Source organism: Schistocerca piceifrons, chromosome 6 (genome assembly GCF_021461385.2).
Source record: "Schistocerca piceifrons isolate TAMUIC-IGC-003096 chromosome 6, iqSchPice1.1, whole genome shotgun sequence".
In the NCBI taxonomy this organism is placed as follows: Eukaryota; Metazoa; Arthropoda; class Insecta; order Orthoptera; family Acrididae; genus Schistocerca; species Schistocerca piceifrons.
In genome coordinates, this window is record NC_060143.1 from 34,809,644 (window position 1) to 34,828,355 (window position 18,712).

The window sequence follows — 18,712 nt, forward strand, 5'->3', positions numbered from 1 at the left end:
TCAACGCGAAAAGCTCGTTTAACAGGTCGAGAGGGGAAGGCAGCGGAACATGTCTGCTGAGCAGGTCCGGCGCACTGCCTTAGCGCCATGTCCGGAAGATGACTAACAGCGAATCGGAACTGCCACGCTGCGATGAATGCACTTCGTGTACGGTTGCAAGTCTGTCGCTTCCTACTTTCTGCGTCATTGTTCCTAAACTGGTGGCGTACCACTTCCATTTATTTTCACAGCGGGACTTTCTGAGCTCAAATATCCCTGATTTTGCTGTCATAGTTATTATTTAACATTTCTGTGAGGAGAAATGACAATATGCGTCTTGTAACGTACGCCCGTGAAATTTTAATAGTAAGCCTGTAAGGAGTGCCACCGCTTCTGCGTCTTCCACTCCATGTTGATCATCATTTCCGTCACAATCTAAGAAAAGGAAGGAAGATTAGGGTTTAACGTACCGTTCACGATCAGATCTTTGGAGACAGGACACAAGTTCGGAACTAGAAAGAATATCTGCCGTGTCCTTTACAAAGTAACCACGCCTCCATTTAGCTTAAGCGTATTAGGAAAACAATGGAAAACCTAAATGTGGATGAAATGATAATTAAATCGAAACCCTTAGCTGCCGACAGGTGTTGTTGATATACATCAATGGGGACAGCTGAAAATGTGGGCCCCGACCGGAACTCGAACCCGGAATCTCCTGCTTTGCCCGAAGTCATACGGGACTCGTCAGCTTAGTCTGGTGCGAGTAATGAGTGAATGGGCAAATATCTATTAGGAACACTGCGAATGTAGGTTGTGGACAACTGGGAATGTGGGTCTCACGGGGAGCGTGCCAGAGATAAGTCCCTGCAGTCGCACTATCCTCTGTGCCCTGGTGGCTCAGACGGATAGAGCGTCTGCCATATAAGCAGGAGATCCCGGGTTTGAGAACCGGTCGGGGCCCACATTTTCAGCTGTCCCCATTGATGTATATCAACAACACCTGTCGGCTGCTGAGAGTTTCGATTTAATTCTCAGTTCATCCTAGAATAGCTGCACGGTCTTCAATGGTATCTTTTCTTCCGGGAAATATAAATCTGGATGAGCGGACCGCCGATTACTCTGATTACGGGTCCAGTGTCATACCATCACGCTATTTCGCTCAGTGGCGATCCGAGAGTAACGTGACAAATCCACGGCGAATCTTGTAGCTCCTGTTATGGCAACTTCCAGCCACTTCGGTAATTTTATAATTTGTCTTATTAAGATCCCCACGATGATGAACAATGCTTAAAAATCAGTTGAGCGGCAGAGAAATGTAGCTGGGATCACAGAGTGCTTGTCGAGTAATAGAACAGGAAAAGTAACTGTAGAGACATAACGTTGTTATGAAGATTTACATTTATATGTGCATCTGTTGTGCAAACCACCTTATATTGTATGGCGGACCGTACTTTGTGTACCACGGTATAATCTCCACTTTTTTTGTTCTAGTCGCGAATTGTGCTCAGGAAGCAAGATTATAGATACAGGTGTGTGTGAGCTCGAATTTAATTTTACCTTCATGGTTTTATCGCGAGCTGCACGTTGGAAGAAGCAATATATTGGTTGATTCTTCTACGAAGATACACTGGAAATCATAAGTGCACCATGATGCGGACGCCTCGCTTGTTCCATCTGCCAGTGAAGCTGGTAGAAGATCTTCGTGAGGTTTTTACGCTTTCTAAATAAATCTGGAAAGACACGCGCTGCTCTTCGCTGGATCTTCTCCATCTTCTATAGGTTTTATCTGGTACGGATCCCAGGATGACGAGCAATATTCAAGTAATCGCCGAATGAGGGTTTTGTAAGCTATCTCCCTCGTGGGAAGGTTGCACTTCTTGAGGATTCTTCAATGAATTAATTTTATGTGGTGGTTACACTTTACATCGGTAGATACGCATACTACTGGATATTTAATGGATGTGGCTGCTGCCGGTAAATTCACTATTCTTGCCATTTTTAAAGCTGTGTATCGCATTGAGACTTGATTATGTTCATTTTATTAGTCCATAAATTCTTTTGGCCGTGCGTGATAGTATAACAAGAGGAGAAACATGTTTGCTAAAACACGATGTATACATTCTAACGTCGAATTGTTGATTTAGTTGTAAACTCTGTGGTTTTTGAGCGCTATGGCATGTGTCTTCGTGATTGCCTAACTTTGTCTCCGCAATGGAATTCCCACGCCTACAAATGACTAAACGACCCTGCCATTGACAACCTACACCCAAGGATTTGCATAATGGTTTTACTTAACTTCAGTCTAGAAATCAAACCCATTATTCCTCTTGGGTTGTTAATAGAAGGAATCTCATCTTGGCTATCGTAAATGATTTATTCTCAAAAAACATATAGAGTGCAAAAAACTGTATAAATATGAAGCAGACAACGTCAGATTCTACCTCCGAAGTTGGCAGAACGTATGTTTGACTTTCCGTAGACGTCGCCCCCCTATATTACACGCAGACAAAGTTGGCTGATCCTGATAAGCGATGAGAAACAAAAGAGCTATACTCCCACTGGCACTTTCACAAAGAGCTCAGTGGACAAGCAAATGGTACTCAACGTATTTACTGTGAGCGTTTCCCTATCCGTCAAAGTGCGCGTACTGAACTACGCCGCCTAATTGACGCTCAACACCTTCTTTCGGGCAATGATACCTTGCACAACGAGCTTTATCACAACGGAAGCAGTGTGTTTAACGTACTGCACGTCAGGGCACCAGTTGGTTCTTACTGGCTCCTGAGCAAATGCTCACGTTATCAAATAAGAGAAACTGATCCTTCTGTAATCCACTGAAGATGGAGATGACTAGGGGATCACCAGATATGTTAATAATGGATTTTGATGAGTCTGACGTATTGGTGGGAGGTACCTCTCATGAGTAACTGGCTGGCACATTTTCATGCGACATCACCTAATTTCCAAGGCAATCGACGTAGATTTCTATGCGTACCTCCAACACCTGTAACGTTAACCGTGTTCCGGCCAACCAAATGTTGGGCATTGAGTAAGGATCGGTGCTGCCACTCTGACGAAACGGGTTCCAATCTTGCTCGTGTACTTATAATTTTCTTGATTTTTCAATTTTATCGTCCAGAATATCATTAATTAATATATGTGACGCAAAATTATACAGAAATAGTCATTTTAGCCGCGGTAATTTCATTAATAAATCAAACTTTCTTCATGTATGTAGACCGTTTGTTGCAGAAAAGACTACTGAATCGTCTGATTCGCTATCGCTCACGTTACTTGCTGTGCTAGAGCGGAATTACGGATGTCGTTTGTTGGAGAAATAACCGAAACACAAATTCGTAGAGCGGCACGTACACTTAATGAAACCTACTGGCCTTCAGGCCCACGGATGTTTCAGAAACGATGCCAGGAAATAGCCGAAAATATTATCTTTCTTCGATCGACTTCGATACGAAACACGAAACTGGTCCAAATGGCGCTAAGCACCATGGGACTTAACATCTGAGGTCATCAGTCCCCTAGGCTTAGAACTACTGAAACCTAACTAACCTAAGGACATTACACACATCCATGCACGAGGCAGGATTCGAACCTGCGACCGTAGCAGCAGCGCGGTTCCGGACTGAAGCGCCTAGAACCGCTCGGCCACAGCGGCTGGCTACGAAACACGCTCTGAAAGCAGATGCACTAAAGTGATGCAGAATCAAAGACGGAATTATGTATGAAATGTTGCCTCGAAGCGATTTCCTTATTACTCAATAGCAAGTCTGGGACATTTACTACTTTTCTCCTGAAAAATTTGAGTTGCTTATGAAAATAAAAATTACTGAGATGGCTTAGTACATCTACATCTACATCCATACTCCGCAAGCCACCTGACGGTGTGTGGCGGAGGGTACCTTGAGTACCTCTATCGGTTCTCCCTTCTATTCCAGTCTTGTATTGTTCGTGGAAAGAAGGATTGTCGGTATGCCTCTGTGTGGGCTCTAATCTCTCTGATTTTATCCTCATGGTCTCTTCGCGAGACATACGTAGGAGGGAGCAATATACTGCTTGACTCTTCGGTGAAGGTATGTTCTCGAAACTTTGACAAAAGCCCGTACCGAGCTACTGAGCGTCTCTCCTGCAGAGTCTTCCACTGGAGTTTATCTATCATCTCCGTAACGCTTTCGCGATTACTAAATGATCCTGTAACGAAGCGCGCTGCTCTCCGTTGGATCTTCTCTATATCTTCTATCAACCCTATCTGGTACGGATCCCACACTGCTGAGCAGTATTCAAGCAGTGGGCGAACAAGCGTACTGTAACCTACTTCCTTTGTTTTCGGATTGCATTTTCTTAGGATTCTTCCAATGAATCTCAGTCTGGCATCTGCTTTACCGACGATCAACACTATATGATAATTCCATTTTAAATCACTCCTAATGCGTACTCCCAGATAATTTATGGTATTAACTGCTCCCAGTTGCTGACCTGCTATTTTGTAGCTAAATGATAAAGGATCTACCTTTCTGTGTATTCGCAGCACATTACACTTGTCTACATTGAGATTCAATTGCCATTCCCTGCACCATGCGTCAATTCGCTGCAGATCCTCCTGCATTTCAGTACAATTTTCCATTGTTACAACCTCTCGATATACCACAGCATCATCCGCAAAAGCCTCAGTGAACTTCCGATGTCATCCACACGGTCATTTATGTATATTGTGAATAGCAACGGTCCTATGACACTCCCCTGCGGTACAACTGAAATCACTCTTACTTCGGAAGACTTCTCTCCACTGAGAATGACATGCTGCGTCCTGTTATCAAGGAACTCCTCAATCCAATCACACAATTGGTCTGATAGTCCATATGCTCTTACTTTGTTCATTAAACGACTGTGGGGAACTGTATCGAACGCCTTGCGGAAGTCAAGAAACACGGCATCTACCTGTGAACCCGTGTCTATGGCCCTCTGAGTCTCGTGGACGAATAGCGCGAGCTGGGTTTCACATGACCGTCTTTTTCGAAACCCATGCTGATTCCTACAGAGTAGATTTCTTGTCTCCAGAAAAGTCATTATACTCGAACACAATACGTGTTCCAAAATTCTACAACTTATCGACGTTAGAGATATAGGTCTATAGTTCTGCACATCTGCTCGACGTCTCTTCTTGAAAACGGGGATGACCTGTGCCCTTTTCCAATCCTTTGGAACGCTACGCTCTTCTAGAGACCTACGGTACACCGCTGCAAGAAGGGGGGCAAGTTCCTTCGCGTACTCTGTGCAAAATTGAACTGGTATCCCATCAGGTCCAGAGGCCTTTCCTCTTTTGAGCGATTTTAATTGTTTCTCTATCCCTCTGTCGTCTATTTCGATATCTACCATTTTGTCATCTGTGCGACAATCTAGAGAAGGAACTACAGTGCAATCTTCCTCTGTGAAACAACTTTGGAAAAAGACATTTAGTATTTCGGCCTTTAGTCTGTCATCCTCTGTGTCAGTACCATTTTGGTCACAGAGTGTCTGGACATTTTGTTTTGACCCACCTACCGCTTTGACATAAGACCAAAATTTCTTAGGATTTTCTGCCAAGTCAGTACATAGAACTTTACATAGTAGATTACAATTGGTAGGAATAATTTTTACTGTTCAGGTGCATGCTTTTCTTTCATTTGGAATTCGATTGTAAAGCGTCTGATCAGTCTGCTCTCCCCACGAATGTAAAATTTAATGAAATTTGTATTGTTCCATGTACAGAACAGTGACAGATTTTTAAAAAATCTTCGTACATCACTATCGTGAACTTCCCTGATTTCATGCAGGTCACAAATACATTTTTTCAATTGAGTTGATTCCTCAGCTGTTTTTTGAGCAATCTGACAACATTTCCCGAATGAATCTTGAATACATAAAAAACGTAGGGGAATATCTTCCCTGACGCAGTTGTAGTATACTGTGCTGTGAAAGAATGACTAAACTTGTTGGAATCGTTTTTCTGCACTGAGACGGTTTCTCGCTCCTTGTGCCACGTACAATCAGCTGCACGCCTATTGGTACTGGTGATCGGTTAGATCGGTATTAATTAAATAACTGAGGTCAAAATTAGTGACGAGTACTTTAGTCTGTATGCGGAATCCTTCCGAAATGCGTATACAATTTAAAGATATCCTTTACCATGAAGTTACAATCAGTATTCAAAACTTTTTTAAAAAGAATATATATTCTTATTATTTATACCAAAATTGCAGTTCCAATGATACGAAAAAGTACTACTTCGTAATTTGTCAAAGTTGCAAAGTTGCAAATTGCTGCCATTTTTCTCTCAATATGATTTCGTTTGTGGATCACTTTGTATTATTCAGGATTTCATATTGTCCATATTTTCAGTTCCAGTTTCGGAGCCGCTTTCGTGCAGTTGCAAAAACAAAGAAAACAGCGATGACATGGCAGGCAGTAAACAATTTTCTTTCAGTTGTTTACATTTGATACAAAATGCATTGTGAACATCTAAAGGAAATTACATGAATTTCAACACAAAACACAGTAAGTGAAAGTGATACAGTTCAATTTTGAGGACATGGTGTGATTTGCTATTGCCTGCACAAAAAGGAATGAAGCTGTCTGATATGAATATAAACTATCATTTTCTTTTTCACATAATGTAAAAATGTAAAAACAAGACAACGAAATATAACAGTTAAAAAAAAAAGGGGGATGATGAGATATGATACAGTTTAACAATTTGCTTTGAAAAGCAGCACAGTACATAAACGAGGTTGGATTTCTTACGCAGTAGCGAGTATCTGCGTGAAATGAATTTGACACAGACAGTATAAATAACAAATAATAATAAGCAAAGTGAAAAGGGGGGAACCACAAAAATTTACACACTATTGGACTTGGTAAAACGTTGAGATATTGGACTTGATTGGTACACACTTGATTAAACGGCGGTATGCTTTACATAGTAACACTTTTACACTGATATGAAAAAGAACACTGGTGGATCACTTTTACAATGTACATACGAGTATTGTGTTATGAAGTAAGAGAGAGAGTGAACTTAACACTTTCACTGCACCTTTTTATCTTGTTTTTGTTGAGTGGATGAACTAGGGCAGGGCGTCGCTGGTGTTGATGGTCATCTGGCGCCGGAGAGGGCGTTGTTAATGTATGTCTCCAGGGATATCCGGAGAAAGTTCTGGAAGACTTCTTGATACCTCCTGTGCTGCTGGCGCCTCTTATTTTCTTCCCAGAGGTCCATCAGGAAGTCCAGGAGGTCCGTTTGTTTCTTGGCAATGATCCCGTGCCCGTCACTGCGAGGATCCATAAAGTTGCCATCTGTTTTGGTCGAGAAAATGGTTATGTGTTCGGAGATAAGACAGCTCTGTCGTTGTGACGCTCCTTGGTCCGTTCTGTATATGTATGCCACCACTATATTACATTTCTCTCATTATTTAGCGGCTGCTTTGGCTCATGAAGCATTTTCTAAGGTGTCCCCACTTTCGCAGGGTTCACATTTGTCTGTTGGTGTCACTTTTATTTGTGCCAGTGTTTGGTTTGTCGGGATTGTTCTATTTACTATGCCATGTCAGGTCTCTTTGTCGTGTTTTCGTATCACGCTTTCGGAGATGTTTTCCCATACGTGTGGCCAATTCTATCCACGAAACAAAGTTTCAGTTTTTTTCCCTCTTGGGCTTCCCACTCGGGGCTCAGTATATTTTCTTTGCTGTTCTGTGGCTGAGATTAGCTACGGTGGTAGCTGAGGCAGAGCTGTTTGACATGCTGCAATTTATACGGGATGTGGCTGGTGCCTACCGGCGCTTCCTCTGATGCAGGTCTGAATCTCACCAGCCACTATGCTGTGATGCTTCCTGGGTTTTTGTCCAGTACCGCGAGTGTCCGTTTCAATAGCAGCGCTGCACGTTTGGTTCTTGCTTACATCAGGACTCGTCGCTGTTCTTGTGCCGGCAGCTAGGACGTTGTCTGCTCCACTTCAAATACACTGAAGCGCCAAAGAAACTGGTATAGACATGCGTGTTCAAATACAGAGACACGTAGACAGGCAGAACACGGCGCTGCGGTCGGCAACGCCTATATCAGACAACAAGTGTCTGGCGCAGTTGTTAGATGGGTTACTGCTGCTACAATGGCAGGTTTTCAAGATTTAAGTGAGTTTGAAGTGGTGTTATAGTCGTCACACGAGCGATGGGTCACAGCATCTCCGAGGCAGCAATGAAGAGGGAATTTTCCCGTACGACCACGCCACGAGTGTACCGTAGATATAAGGAAACCGGTAAAACATCAAATCTCCGACATCGCTGCAGCCAGAAAAGATCCTGCAAGAACGGGAGCAACGACGACTAATGAAAATCGCTCAACGTGACAGAAGTGCAATCCTTCGACAATTGCTACAGATTTCAATGATGGGCCATTAACAGTGTCAGCGTGCGAAGCGTTCAACGAAACGTCATCGGTTTGGGCTTTCGGAGCCGAAGGCCCACTCCTGTATCCTTGATGACTGCGCGATACAAAGTGTACGCCTCGCCTGTGCCCGTGAACACCGACATTGGACTGTTGATGCCTGGAACCATGTTGCTTGGTCGGACGAGTCTCGTTTCAAATTGCATCGAGTGGATGGACGTGTACAGATATGGAGTCAACTTCATGAATCAATGGACCCTGCATGTCAGCAGGAGACTGTTGAAGCTGGTAGAGGCACTGTAATGTTGTGGGGCGTGTGCAGTTGGAGTGATACGGTACACCTGAACGTCAACATACGAGGTTCATTCAAGTTCTAAGGCCTCCGATTTTTTTTCTAATTAAGTACTCACCCGAGATCGATGAAACTGGCGTTACCTCTCGACGTAATCGCCCTGCAGACGTACACATTTTTCACAACGCTGACGCCATGATTCCATGGCAGCGGCGAAGGCTTCTTTAGGAGTCTGTTTTGACCACTGGAAAATCGCTGAGGCAATAGCAGCACAGCTGGTGAATGTGCGGCCACGGAGAGTGTCTTTCTTTGTTTCTGGATTGAAAAATGGCATCCACGTCTCATCCATTGTCACAACCGATGAAAAGAAAGTCCCATTCTTGCTGTCGTTGCGCGTCAACATTGCTTGGCAACATGCCACACGGGCAGCCATGTGGTCGTCCGTCAGCATTCGTGGCACCCACCTGGATGACACTTTTCGCATTTTCAGGTCGTCATGCAGGATTGTGAGCACAGAACCCACAGAAATGCCAACTCTGGAGGCGATCTGTTCAACAGTCATTCGGCGATCCCCCAAAACAATTCTCTCCACTTTCTCGATCATGTCGTCAGACCGGCTTGTGCGAGCCTGAGGTTGTTTCGGTTTGTTGTCACATGATGTTCTCCCTTCATTAAACTGTCACACCCACAAAAGCACTTTCGACACATCCATAACTCCATCACCACATGTCTCCTTCAACTGTTGATGAATTTCAATTGGTTTCACACCACACAAATTCAGAAAGCGAATGATTGCACGCTGTTCAAGTAAGGAAAACGTCGCCATTTTAAGTATTTAAAACAGTTCTCATTCTCGCCGCTGGCGGTAAAATTCCATCTGCCGTACGGTGCTGCCATCTCTGGGATATATTGACAATGAACGCGGCCTCATTTTATAACAATGCGCGTGTTTCTATCTCTTTCCAGTCCGGAGAAAAAAAATCGGATGTCTTAGAACTTGAATGCACCTCATAAGACTCTGACAGATGACACGTACGTAAACATCCTGTCTGATCACCTGCATCTATTTGTGTGCATTATGCATTCCGAAAGACTTGGATAATGCGACATCCCATACGTCCAGAATTACTATAGAGTAGCTCCAGCAACACTGAGTGTAAACACTTCCACTGGCCACCACACTCCCCAGACGTAAACATTTTTGAGCATATCTGGGATGCAAGAAATCATTTAAATGTGATTTCTGTATGACAAACCCGTGATGTGATGTTTCCTCGGAACCGCGAGACCGCTACGGTCTCAGGTTCGAATCCTGCCTCGGGCATGGATGTGTGTGTTGTCCTTAGGTTAGTTAGGTTTAAGTAGTTCTAAGTTGTAGGGGACTGATGACCCCAGAAGTTAAGTCCCATAGTGCTTAGAGCCACTTGAACCATTTTTTTATGTTTCCTCTCTATATACAATGCAAATGGCGTCACTCCACTTTTGTGCGGTTGCCATGAAATCCTAACCATTTTTTCCTTTTTTTTTTCATGCTACTGCACTTTCAGTGAACCAGTGGTGTACCAAATCTAGTAGCTGATTGAAGAAGTGTGTGAAAGGGCATTACCACAAAAAGTGTCAGGTTAGAGGGACCCATGCTAAGGCATCAACGGCTAATTACCTTGGTGCCGGAAAGAGCACTAGAGGGGAAATCTATTAGGAGCAGACAAAGACACTTTTCCCCGTTTCCCATCACCCCGCAATTCCGGTTAGCTGCTTGTCAGCAGTAATAATTTTTTATTATTCAGATGACTGGTTTTAAATATACACTTCCTGTCAAAAACAACTAAGCACCCAGAAGGGGAGGAGGAAATGAAAGGAAACTTTTCGGACTGGAAGACTGTGATGTTATTTCTGCTGTGCCATACGAAAATAAACTCGCCGGCACAGCGATGGGTTCTTTGGTTCGTTCCGGAAGGAGAGTCAGCGAAACTATAACATGTAAAATATCAGTTCGCTTTATTACTACAGAGATATTAAGATTTACTTAACTTTGTAGAATTCATTCCCGCAGAAATGTTCAGAGTATTTACAACTGTCTCTGAATGTTAAAGTATCACTTGATACAAACAATTTCACAAGACTCCACACATGAAGAACAAATGATATAATGTTCACATAAAGTTCTTCCTAGACGTTTAATACTCTGGTATGCTGGAAACTGGAGCTGGCATTGCTCTGCTCAGCCATCAGTAGACGAGCCGTTATTGTGGCGTGGCAATGCTGTAGGAGATATGGTTCAAAAAATGGCTCTGAGCGCTATGGGTCTTAATATCTCAGGTCATCAGTCCCCTAGAACTTAGAACTACTTAAACCTAACTAACCTAAGGACATCACACACATCCATGCTCGAGGAAGGATTCGAACCTGCGACCGTAGCGGTCGCGCGGTTCCAGACTGAAGCGCCTAGAACCGCTCGGCCACCAGCGGCCGGCTAGGAGGTATGGCACCGCCAGCGTTGTTCATTCATTGGTGCAGCATACAGTGATTATACTGTTCCGTGGTTTCGTTGCAAGGTGTCAGCCTTGCTTTGGAACCCACTCTTCAGAAGACACCATAATTTTAGTGATTACAAAGTCGAGTCAATTTTGTAAAGAACTTGGCGATGTGAGACCACTTATCAGTATGAGACTGCACCTGCTCTGACATGGATGTTGTGAGTGGTCCTCGGTGTCGTGGATACTGGCTCTGAGACACAGTTCACTTCCATGTTGCTCCCACATATGTACTATAGGAGACAGTGTGGTGTCACCGCCAGACACCACACTTGCTAGGTGGTAGTTTTAAATCGGCCGCGGTCCATTAGTACATATCGGACCCGCGTGTCGCCACTGTCAGTGATCGCAGACCGAGCGCCACCACACGGCAGGTCTCGAGAGACGGACTAGCACTCGCCCCAGTTGTACGGACGACGTAGCTAGCGATGCACACTGACGAAGCCTCGCTCATTTGCAGAGCAGATAGTTAGAATAGCCTTCAGCTAAGTCAATGGCTACGACCTAGCAAGGCGCCATTAGTAGTTTATTGCCTGAATCTACAGAGTCTCACTTGTATCGTCAATAGCGATGTACAACAAGGATGGATTAAAGTTAAGTATTCCAGCAGCTACGTACTTTTCTTTATAGCATTCATTACGTATCCTGTTTCAGACCTCACGCCATCCTTCGTGAGCTTATAGCGTGCATTGCGGTCCCCTCAAACCACACTGTGTCGGCACGTCTGTCGACAAATCAGATAGCGTCAAGAAAACGAGTGACATGACAAACAACCAAAGGAGAACAAGGATTATGGAACGTTATCGAATTGAACTACGCGACACTGAGCGGATTAGATTAGGAAATGGGACACTGAAAGCAGTAAATGAGTTTTTTTTTTTATTTAGGCACCAAAATTACGGAAGATGGACGAAGTAGAGAGGATATAAAAAGCAAGGTGCAATAGCAAGAAAAGCATTTCTGAAAACACCCAATTTAAACTGAAATGTCGTAAAGTCTTTTCGGAAGGTATTTGCATGGAATGTAACACGGGACAGAATTCAAATATGGACTCTAAACAGTTGAGAAAAGAGGAACATAGAAGCTACTGAAAAGTGGTGGTTCAGAAGAAAGCTGAATTACAAGGTATATCGAATAATGTGGAGGTCCGAATCTCTTTTGGCAAAAAAGAAATTTATTTTTCAACTTGACTAAAACGAGGTATAGTTTCACAGGACACTTCCTCAAGTATCAAGAAATCGTCGATTTGGTAATGAATTGAATGTGGTAAGCAGGTACAAATCGATGCAGGTTTAGGAAGTTATGTGGAGATAACGCACATATTGCATTACCTTGGAGATGTGCGAAAGGCGCGTGTCTGTGTTCGAATAAAATCTGGCCCAAGAGTTTTCATCGTGTGATTTCAAGTTGTAAAAATTGCATACGACACTGCATATGGAAAATAATTACGATATTTAACGTCATGTGCATTGTTAAGAATAATGATTGGTGCCTGTTTCGGGTCTCAGTCAGACAAAGAAATTTGCGTCATATCATTTCACGTTGAAACATGTCACTTCCAGTTACTGGCAAAAGAGAATTTGAAGGTCTACGTGGCTTCGTGTGTAGTCAGCAACGATGATTTGTGCAGGATTCGACTTCCAGTCAACGCAGAACTTTTCATCACGTTGTCTCCAGTTCAGACATGTGCTGGCTGCTACTGAAATAAACCGATATTTAGTCTTTATTTGTGATTGGAGAAGAATGACGGTAGCTGCTGGGTTCGAATCCTGATGTGCCAAACTTTTCGCCTTGTCATTTTATCTTCCATCGTCTTGCTGCTGGTGAAAAACGTTCGTCATGTATTTTCAAGTTGAAACTTGCTTTTTGAAGCGTTTCTTGTTATTGTAAATATGATTTTACACGCGTTAAAGGCTGTGTCATCTCTAATAAAGCGTTTCCTGATATTTGCCTTATCGTGGTATTAATTCGACTGATAGACAAACGGAGCAGTTTTCTCTGGTCGTCTCCTGTAATGACCATTTTGTATAGTCAAATGATTGTACCGAAAAGAGAACAAAGGAACCTCAAGACAGTTACGTTATGTGGAATGCAATACAAATCAGGTGGAACGCAATTCTGGTCGTACGGATTCTTTCGAGTATGACGTCACGTCAAGAAGTTTTATTCCTGCTTCTTTCACTGCACGAATTCGTTTTTTTTGTGTCAGTTTTATATTTACTGGGACTTTCGTAAAATTCCAGAAGTAGTCTAGTTAATGTAGTTGATTTCGAGCTTTTAATGTGGCCATACAATTGTAACTTGCGTTTTCCCATATCCGAGTAAAATATCGGTACTTTTATCAAAATCTTATTTGCCCACATTCAGTATGTCGCTCCTTCAATAAACTTTGAGCCTATACTTTTCCTAATTATTGTTCGTTCTCACTTTATGATTTCTGTTTAAAATTAGTGTTGCAGTTACATAAAAATTCTCTTATTTGAGTACTGTCATGTAGTGTCTCAGGTTTGTGTATTTTGATATGCATGTTTTTTACAGGTATCTTTTGTAAGTCTGTTGACTGGTTCGGTTTTGTGGCAAAGAATTTCGTAACCAATCTTCTCCTAATGAGTATCCCGAATGGTATTGCTTAAATATTTGAACGACGAAACTAAGGAAATTGTCCTGTATTCGGGTTTTTTAATTTTTGCGTCTCAGGTTGTTGCTGATGTATTTCTTTTTCTTTTTTTTTCAATGTATATTTGGAGACCTATTCTTTCTGCTGTTTCGTTAACACCTTTTGTTTGTTTTTGTGCTCTTGATCGTCCTGACATAGAATAGCCACGTCGTATGCAAAAACCAAGCATTCCATCCTAATATCTATTCTTCCTTTCTGGTTGATTCTTCAATTTTAAGAATCTATTTTAGTCTACCGTACTGTTGGATTACTTTTTGTAAGGCAAATGAAAATTTATCGAGGGAGTGGATCACCTTATTTCATTCTTGTTTTAAGTTAAAAATGTTCTGAAATTTCTCTCCTGAATTTTAGATACTGTGGTACTGCGGACTTCACTAACAACTGCAGTGGTTCTGAGGTCCAGATCTTGTTCTTTCAGAATTTGGAAATAAAAATTACATTGACGGGAAAGAATCTCAACTCCAAAAACTAATTAATGTGGAGTAGTGAAATATCGGTAATATGTTTGTGTGGGTTACGTATTAACACTGCAAGGTCACAAGTTAATGAAAGCGCGAGATAAGCCTTTACAAATGTGAGATGCTGGTACATTAATAAATGGTGCAACCTCGAGAATGTTGAATGCAAGCATACAAACGTCCACGCATTGTATCGTACAAGTGTCGCATGTCCGTTTGTCGGATGGAGTTCCATGCCTGTTGCACTTGGTCGTTCAATACAGAGACGGTTAATGCTGTTTGTGGTTGAGGCTGAAGTTGTCATCCTATGAAGTCAAATAAGTGCTCGATTGGAGACTAATCTGGTAATCGAGCAGTACAAGGTAACATGAGGACGCACTGCACAGTATGTTGTGTTACATCAGTGCTATGTGGACGAGCGTTATCCTGTTGGAAAACACGCTCTAGACTGCTGTTCATGAATGGCAGCACAACAGGTCGAATCACTAGACTGACGTACAAATTTGCAGTCTGGGAGCGTGGGACAGGCTCGAGAGTACTCCTGCTGAAATAAGAAATTGCACCACAGACTGTAGCTGCAGGTGTAGGTTCAGTGTGACTAACCCGTAGACAGTCTGGTTGCAGGACCTCAACCAGCCTCCTACTGACCAACACACGTCCATCACTTGCACATCGGTAGATCCAAATTTCATCAGGAAACACAAGAGAGCTCCACTCTGCCCTCCAGTGAGTTCTCTCTTGACATCACTGAAGTCGCAAATGGAGGTGGTTTCGGGCCAGCGGAATGCACGCTACAGAGTGTCTGGCTCGGAGCTGTCCTTGAAGTAACCGATTTGTAATAGTTCGTTGTTTCACTGTAGTGCCAACTGCTGGTCGATTTGCTACTGCAGATCCAGTACGATGTGCCACAGCCATACGTTAAAGACGACGGTCTTCTCTCTCGGCAGTGACATGTGGCCGGCCGGGGACCGCTCTTATTGCTGTCGTACATTCTCGTGTCCACCCTACCAGCAATCAAGCACAGTGGCTACATTCCTGCCAAGCCGTTCTGCAGTATCGCAGAAGGAACATACAGTTCCTAGTAGCCCCATTCCACGACCTCGTCCAAACTCAGAGAGGTGTTGTTGAAGGGCGTCTTTGTCGCGTTAAAGGCATTCTTCACTGACATGAACTCACCACGTCCAATCTCAAAGGTAACTAATACTCACGACCGTTACAGAGTGTATTTAAAGCAAACCTAATTTCCATCCTCCTAGTGGTACCAATAGCGCCAATCTTATGCGACTGACGCCAAATTTGAATAGACATCATCTTTCAGATGTAGGAACACGCCTATCAAAGTTCGTCTATGTCGCACAATTCCTTCTTGATGTTCTGACTTTTTTTCCGTCAGAATGTTTATATATTTAAATATATTCTATTTAAATGTGAATTCCGTAGAATGCAAAGGAGAGTTTCCAGCGGTATATTTCGTTATTTGTGTTTCATTAATAGTGTGTGTAAAAACATTAAGTGTGAAAAATTACCTTTCTGCTTTGTTTTTAAATTTAAAGAAAGTAATTGTTAGAAAACAGGATAAAAATAGACTAGGAAGGGGGAAGATCTGTCGATAAATAGTTCTACATTTACTAAAATTTGGAGGACTTGAACTGGAAAAGCAAAATTGGGGGATGGGACATTATAAACTACTGGCCATTAAAATTGCTACACCAAGAAGAAATGAAGATGATAAACGAGTATTCATTGGACAAATATATTATACTAGAACTGACATGTGATTAAATTTTCACGCAATTTGGGTGCATAGATCCCGAGAAATCAGTACCCATAACGACCACCGTAATAACGGTCTTGATACGCTTGGGCATTGAGTCAAACAGAGCTTGGATGGCGTGTACACGTACAGCTGCCCATCCAGCTTCAACACGATACCACAGTTCATCGAGAGTAGTGACTGGCGTATTGTGACGAGCCAGTTGCTCGGCCACCATTGGCCAGACGTTTTCAATTGGTGACAGATCTGGAGAATGTGCTGGCCAGGGCAGCAGTCGAACATTTTCTGTATCCAGTAAGGCCCGTACAGGACCTGCAACAAGCGGTCGTGCATTATCCTGCTGAAATTTAGGGTTTCGTCGGGATCGAATGAAGGGTGGAGCCCCGGGTTGTAACACATCTGAAATGTAACGTCCACTGTTCAAAGTGCCGTGAATGCGAACAAGAGGTGACCGAGACGAGTAACCAATGGAACACCATACCATCACGCCGGGTGATACGACAGTATGGCGATGACGAATACACGCTTCCAATGTGCGTTCATCGCGATGTCACCAAACACGGATGAGATCATCAGGATGCTCTGAACAGAACCTGGATTCATCAGAAAACATGACGTTTTGCCATTCGTGCACCCAGGTTCGTCGTTGAGTACACCATCGCAGGCGCTCCTGTCTGTGATGCAGCGTCAAGGGTAACTGCAGCCATGGTCTCCGAGGTGACAGTCCATGCTGCTGCAAACGTCGTCGAACTGTTCGTGCAGATGGTTGTTGTCAGTTCCAACGTCCCCATCTGTTGACTCAGGGATCGAGACGTGGCTGCACGATCCGTTACAGCCATGCGGATAAGATGCGTGTCATCTCGACTGCTAGTGATACGAGGCCGTTGGGATCCAGCACGGCCTTCCCTATTACCCTCCTGAACCCATCGATTCCATATTCTGCTAACAGTCATCGGATCTCGACCAACGCGAGCAGCAATGTCACGATACGATAAACCGCAATCGCGATAGGCTACAATCCGACGTTTATCAAAGTCGGAAACGTGATGGTACGCATTTCTCCTCCTTACACGAGCCACCACAACAACATTTCACCAGGCAACGCCGGTCAACTGCTATTTGTGTATGAGAAATCGTTTCGAAATTTTCCTCATGTGAGCACGTTGTAGGTGTCACCACCGGCGCCAACCTTGTGTGAATACTCTGAAAAGCTAATCATTTACACATCACAGCATCTTCTTCCTGTCGGTTAAATTTCGCGTCTGTAGCACGTCATCTTTGTGGTGTATCAATGTTAATGGCCAGTAGTGTAAGTTCTTTGGTGTCAAAGAGTGTGAGTGTAAAGGGAGTGTGCCCAAGGGGTGTAGGAGCAGGGGAGCGAGGGTGTGGTAGGACTCAAGAATGGGATAGACCTTAATGGGCAGAAGTGCATACCGGGCAAAATATAGAGAGAAAAGGACATAAAAAAAAGAAAGTTTCTTTATGAGAGGCTGTGGAGTGTGTGTACACTTTGATTAATATAACTTTGTGATATTTCAGCAAGTAAAGTGGTAGGGGCGAGGCGTGAGCCTACAGCAAATGCCTCATTGTTTTGTACGTGCGTGCCGAGGTAGTTAGCAAGGGGGTGATTTATGTCGATCGCGCGAGAGAGTGCCATGTTGGGTGCTAGGCGGCAGCCGTCCCCCCCCCCCCCCCCCCTCCCCCCCACCCCCGCCCCCCTTCTGATTTCTATCAGTCTCAAAGTTATTTTATTTCAGCTGTAGTATTGGTGAGATGTGTCGGTATAAACGCGGCACATTACCGACGTTGGAAATCAGAGGGGAAAGAACAGGCCGAATTTGCGGATGGTGTAAGATATACGCACGTGTTTAATATGTCCGGGAAGGAATAAAATTAGACAAAACCTATCAGGAAGGGTGTTGTACGTAGTAGTTCCGTAGAGATTATAGATCACTAGAAGATAAGAAAATAGGAGTGACGGCATCAAACAATTTGGAAGACTGAACTTCTCGCAGTATAGTGAAAATATGAGGGCCCGATAGCTAATTTCTCTGAACTTGCTGTTGAGCACATGAAATCAAATGAGCTCTTTCCGAAAAATGCATACTCAAATCTAGTCAAGCAGCAAAGCAACTTTAGCACATTGCTTTCTTCTCGTTCTGAAGAGCAGCATCAAGTCAAAGTGGACTAATCTTAAACACACACAGCATTAAAACTACCTTTCGGCGACCTTAGAAAATAAGTGATGTTGCACCCTTATGAAGGGTAGTCATGTCCTAAAGGGAGCCAGGTCTTCGCACTACTCGACGTGAACGCGGCAATGGATGCGTGAGACAGTGCATTCGAGCCATTTCCTAGCGCTGGACCCAACATCAGCGGCACGTCGAGTAGTGCAGAAATCTAGCTAAATCTACTCTTTCCAAACACAACTTTACAAATAAACACAAAATCTTTCTTGGCCGTCATGTGTTCTAGCTAGAGTTGCACTCTACTATATGTACGGTTCGCTAGTTTTGGTACAGTACATAAATCATGTAGTAAACCGTAGGATTACTGGTAGTTTTGGTA